This window comes from Apium graveolens, chromosome 4, assembly GCF_009905375.1.
Source record: "Apium graveolens cultivar Ventura chromosome 4, ASM990537v1, whole genome shotgun sequence".
In the NCBI taxonomy this organism is placed as follows: Eukaryota; Viridiplantae; Streptophyta; class Magnoliopsida; order Apiales; family Apiaceae; genus Apium; species Apium graveolens.
In genome coordinates, this window is record NC_133650.1 from 23,972,594 (window position 1) to 23,978,162 (window position 5,569).

General features: G+C 41.6%; 1 non-coding gene across 1 annotated transcript; it reads left to right on the forward strand.

The window, feature by feature from the left end:
• The first annotated feature begins 2,920 nt into the window (after positions 1-2,920).
• On the forward strand, positions 2,921-3,027 carry LOC141722493 (small nucleolar RNA R71). The gene has a single exon (XR_012575511.1). It is a non-coding gene; the product is annotated as a small nucleolar RNA R71 (small nucleolar RNA).
• Positions 3,028-5,569: the final 2,542 nt, after the last annotated feature.

The following is a 5,569-nucleotide window of genomic DNA, read 5'->3' on the forward strand; positions in this document are numbered from 1 at the left end:
ATCATCAAATTTGAAAGGCACATCTTTCTCAAGCAAATTGCACAACGGCTTAGATATCTTTGAAAAGTCCTTGATGAATCGCCGATAAAAACCCGCATGACCAAGAAAACTACGGATTCCTTTCACAGAATTGGGTGGGGGAAGATTTTCAATGACTCTCACCTTGGCCTTGTCCACCTCCAGACCCTTGCTAGAGACCTTATGCCCAAGGATAATGCCTTCACGCACCATAAAATGACATTTCTCCCAATTAAGCACCAAATTAGTTTCCACGCATCTTTTGAGTACGGCGCGCAGATTATTCAAACATTCATCATATGAGTGTCCAAAGACGGAGAAGTCATCCATGAACACTTCGACGTTATTTCCAATCATGTCAGAGAATATAGCCATCATACATCTCTGAAAGGTGGCCGGGGCGCCACATAACCCAAACGAAACTCTACGAAAAGCAAATGTGCCAAATAGACAAGTGAAGGTAGTCTTTTCCTGATCCTCTGGTGCAATACAAATCTGATTATACCCGGAATAACCATCCAGAAGACAAAAATACTCATGTCCCGCCAATCTGTCAAGCATTTGATCAATAGATGGCAGAGGAAAGTGATCATTCCTTGTGGCTTTGTTCAATTTCCTATAATCCATGCATACTCTCCATCCTGTAACTGTTCGAGTAGGGATGAGCTCATTCTTTTCATTTGCGACCACAGTGATACCTCCTTTCTTAGGTACACATTGTACGGGGCTCACCCACGAGCTGTCAGAAATAGGATAAATGATGCCTGCATCTAGCCATTTCAGAATTTCTTTCTTCACCACCTCCTTCATGATGGGATTCAGTCTTCGTTGCTGTTCCACAGTTGGCTTACTACCTTCCTCTAGCAGAATTTTATGCATACAATATGAAGGACTTATCCCCTTGATATCTGCTATGGTCCATCCTATAGCCGATTTGAATTCTCTCAAAATCCTTAAGAGCTTGTCTTCCTCACTACCTGAAAGGTCAGCTGAAATAATAACAGGTAACGTAGATGAATCACCTAAAAAAGCATACCTCAAGTGTTCAGGTAGTGGTTTGAGCTCCAAGGTAGGTGCTTCCTCTATTGATGGTTTGAGCTTCCCTTCAGCATTCTTAAGGTCAGAAGTACCAAGAGATTCAAATGGTATGTCCAGCTTTCGCTTCCAGGGAGAAGCGTTCAGATATTGTAATTGCTCGTTGCTATCTTCATCATCACTGTCAAATTCCCCCACTAAGGCCTTTTCCAATGCATCAGACATTAGCATGTGCTCGAGTTCCGAAGTAACCGCGGAATCAATCACATCCACTTTTAAGCACTCCTCATCTTCTGTAGGGAATTTCATTGCCTTGAATACGTTGAAGGTCACATCCTGATCTTGGACCCGCATAGTAAGTTCCCCTTTTTGTACATCTATCAAGGTATGGCCTGTAGCCAAGAAAGGCCTCCCCAAGATTATGGGGATCTTCTTATCTTCCTCAAAATCCAGAATAACAAAATCTGCTGGAAAGAAGAGCTTATCAACCTTGACGAGCACATCCTCAACTACGCCTCTTGGGTAAGTAATGGAACGGTCCGCCAATTGTAGCGACATGTATGTGGGTTTTGGATCAGGCAGATCCAGCTTTTTAAAGATCGACAAGGGCATCAGATTAATGCTTGCGCCCAAATCACAAAGGCACTTGTCAAAAGTTAGATTGCCAATGGTGCAAGGAATGGTGAAGCTTCCTGGATCTTTCAGTTTTGGTGGTAACTTTTGTTGCAGAACAGCGCTGCATTCTTCTGTGAGAGCAACGGTTTCAAGGTCGTCCAGTTTCACCTTCCTTGAAAGAATAGTCTTCATAAACTTCGCATAACTAGGCATTTGTTCCAGAGCCTCAGCGAAAGGTATATTGATGTGAAGTTTCTTGAACACCTCCAGAAACTTCCCGAACTGTCTATCCAGCTTTTGTTGCTGCAATCTCTTAGGAAAAGGTGGTGGAGGATAGAGTTGTTTCTCCCCTGTATTAGCCTCAGGAAGAGTGTGTTCAACAATAGTCTTCCTTGGTTCCGCCGCTTTCTCCTTTTGCTTAGATTCTTCATCTCTAACTTCAGCTTCGACTTCTTTTGCCTTTTCAGCATCAGCTATTTTTCCAGACCTTAAGATAATAGCCTTGACTTGCTCTTTAGCTTCCTTCCTGCCTGGTACTTCCGTGTCACTGGGAAGAGTGCCAGGTTGACGATTGAGCACTGCATTGGCTAATTGACCGATTTGATTTTCCAAGGTCTTGATAGAAACCGCCTGACTCTTGCACAACAGCTTAAGTTCCTCAAAATCAGCACTAGTAGGTGCAGCTGCACTTCCCTGTTGAGGATATGATTGCCTTGTAGCATACTGCTGTGGTTGCTGGAATCCAGGTGGGGTAAACTGTTTACTCACCCCTTGCTGATATGGTGGCTGAATAGCATTCTGATTATTCCCCCAGCTGAAATTTGGATGATTTCTGTTATTAGGATGATAGGTCGCTGGCACAGGCTGCTGTTGTCGCTGATAATTATTCACATACTGAACAAATTCGTTGACAAGAGAACACTGATCCGTAGCATGAGAACCTGCACAAAGCTCACAAACCATAGCTATTTGATTAACTCCATACGTAGCCAGAGAATCAACCTTCATTGATAGCGCTTGGAGCTGGGCTGCAATAGCGGTGGCTGCATCAACTTCCAGAATACCTGCTACTTTGCCTGACATCATCCTCTGAGTTGGGTTTTGATGCTCATTTGCAGCCATCGTCTCTATAAGATTATACGCCTCAGTATAGCTTTTAGCCCATAAGGCACCTCCAGCTGCTGCATCGAGCATGGGCCGACATTGGGCCCCCAAACCATTATAAAAACCAGTGATTACCATCCAATCCGGCATTCCATGATGTGGACATTTTCTCAACATTTCCTTGTAGCGTTCCCAAGCCTCGCACATAGATTCTGTAGGTTGTTGCGCAAACTGAGTAAGAGCACTCCTCATAGCAGCAGTCTTTGCCATTGGATAAAACTTCACCAGAAACTTTTGCGCAAGATCTTGCCACGTAGTGATGGACCCAGCTGGTTCAGAATGTAACCAGTCTTTAGCCTTATCCCTCAGTGAGAATGGGAAAAGCCTCAACTTGATAGCCTCATCAGTCACACCATTATACTTAAAAGTGCTGCAGATCTCGACAAAATTTCTTATGTGCATGTTGGGGTCTTCAGTTGCCGCTCCTCCAAAAGAAACAGAATTCTGCACCATCTGAATAGTGCCCGGCTTGATTTCAAAGGTGTTAGCTTGAATAGCCGGATGAAGGATGCTTGACTGAATATCATCAATTTTAGGCCGAGAAAAATCCATAAGAGCTGGATCAGCTTGAACAATACGATCGCCCATGTTTACTGGTTCTTTCTGCTCAGTTCCTGAATCCGAATCCTCAAAATCTAACTTCTCCGGAATATCAAGAACTTCGTCTGTCCCCTCAGTTGTATCTAAAGTCCTCTTGCGAGCACGAGAACGAGTTTGCATAAACGCTTGCTAAAGTACCTGAAACACAACCGAAAAGAGTAAGTAACTACTACGTCCTAATCACTGAGTCCTAATGACCAATGATGGTAAGTACATAAACTAAAAAAATACGCCTAGTCCCCGGCAGCGGCGCCAAAAACTTGTTAGGGCGAAAACACGCACTAATATTCACGCAAGTATACGCGTTCGCAAGTAATATAGAATACTTTCTAGTTCGTTCCCTCAGAGACTCGGACTAAATTATTGTCTAATTAAACTCACTCACCAATGTATGATTACTTCTCAATGTTAAGATAATAACACTTAAAATTGTTGATCAAATATTAACTATAATTAACTACTTAGTTAACCACTTAACTAACACTTCAAATTATCAATAATAAAACACTCATGAGATCACAACTTCATTATTACTTCCTTCTATAGCCATTATTATTACCTTTAGCATGTGACAGTGATGACATTAATCAAATAACACGAAACTGATAAAAGCCAACTTTCATTGTACTAATACCATTCTACCAAGCATCCACAATTAAGATAGAAGTTGAATAGTCATCAATTATGTTGAGTTCCTATATGTCTACAGAAATTGACAACACAACGATTTAAGCACAAGTTATTCCTTTTGATCACATAGGGCAAATAAAACTGTTAGAGTTACCCACTAATCATGCACAACGTACATGAACCTATGCTAGCATGGTAAGTTCTAAATCTCAAGATCCACCGTCGCTTTACAAGAGATCAACACCCTATCTTATATGTTCGCGACGCACATAAGACGCATACGCACAACCAATACTAGATATCATGCAATCATCACACACTAAAGTATTAAACAATTAACTAAAGAATTCCATAATAAATCCGTTGTAACCCCATGATCACGATTAGCCCATAACAGAACTCATCGCCATCATGGGTTCATATGAAATCATGATAAACAAACACAAGAAAATAATAACTAAACTAATTATATTAAAACAGAGTATGTCACAAGAGTAAATAAGTCAAAGCAAGAAAACTAGCATCCAACGTTACAACGAAACAAGAATCACAAGAATATATGCTTCATCTTCGTTGCGGTGTGCTAAATCGGTCTTCTTCCTTATCTCCTTCGCTCCTAGCGTAAAACACAATCTAAAACATAATCTCCTTAATACTCTCCATGAAAACGTCTCAAATCTACCTATATAATAGTCCCATAAAACTCAGATTACATAGAAGTTGGAAGCCACACAGAAGTAGAAGTCTAAAATAATTCAGCTTTTTTCCCCGACCCTGCGCGGCCGCTCAGCATTTCTGCGCGGGCGCGCAGGCTGCTGCGCGGCCGCTCAGCATTGCTGCGCGGGCGCGCAGGACCCTACTGGAAAAATTCCAAGCTTGCTCCTTTTCTTCGCCGTAATCTGCCCATTCCTTTCCTCTCGCAATGGTGAACACATGCCAAGGCTTATTCTTGATGATTCCTCCCCCGAAATGCAACTAATACCCTGAAATGCATAAACACTAGAAAAACGCATTAAATACACAAAATACTTGATTTCAAGACACCAACTTAAGCCATTTTAAGACGTTCTAAGTGGTATAAAATGCCACTTATCACACCCCCAAACTTAAATCGATGCTTGTCCTCAAGCGTCACAGACTCAAAACAAATAAAAATATGCATGAATGCAATCTATATGAAAATGCAACGATCCCCCTTACTACAATTATCCAACCAAATTGTCACATCTCAACGAATGCAGTTAGACACCTAAAGATCAATAAACTCATGCAACCAGACAAACAGCCAGAAACGTGGTGTGTGCAAATGCTTAACAGATATGCTTCGGAACTAGACCAATTACTATGACTAGACTATCCTCAAGGCAATCCTACGATTATACAAAGAATAAAAATTCTAGGCACCAAGTGATATACAACACTACAAGAACTCTGGAGCTTACTACGGACTTGTGCTTTTTATTTATAACTCAAATGCTTATTTGACCGTGCAATGAGTGAGGTCCAC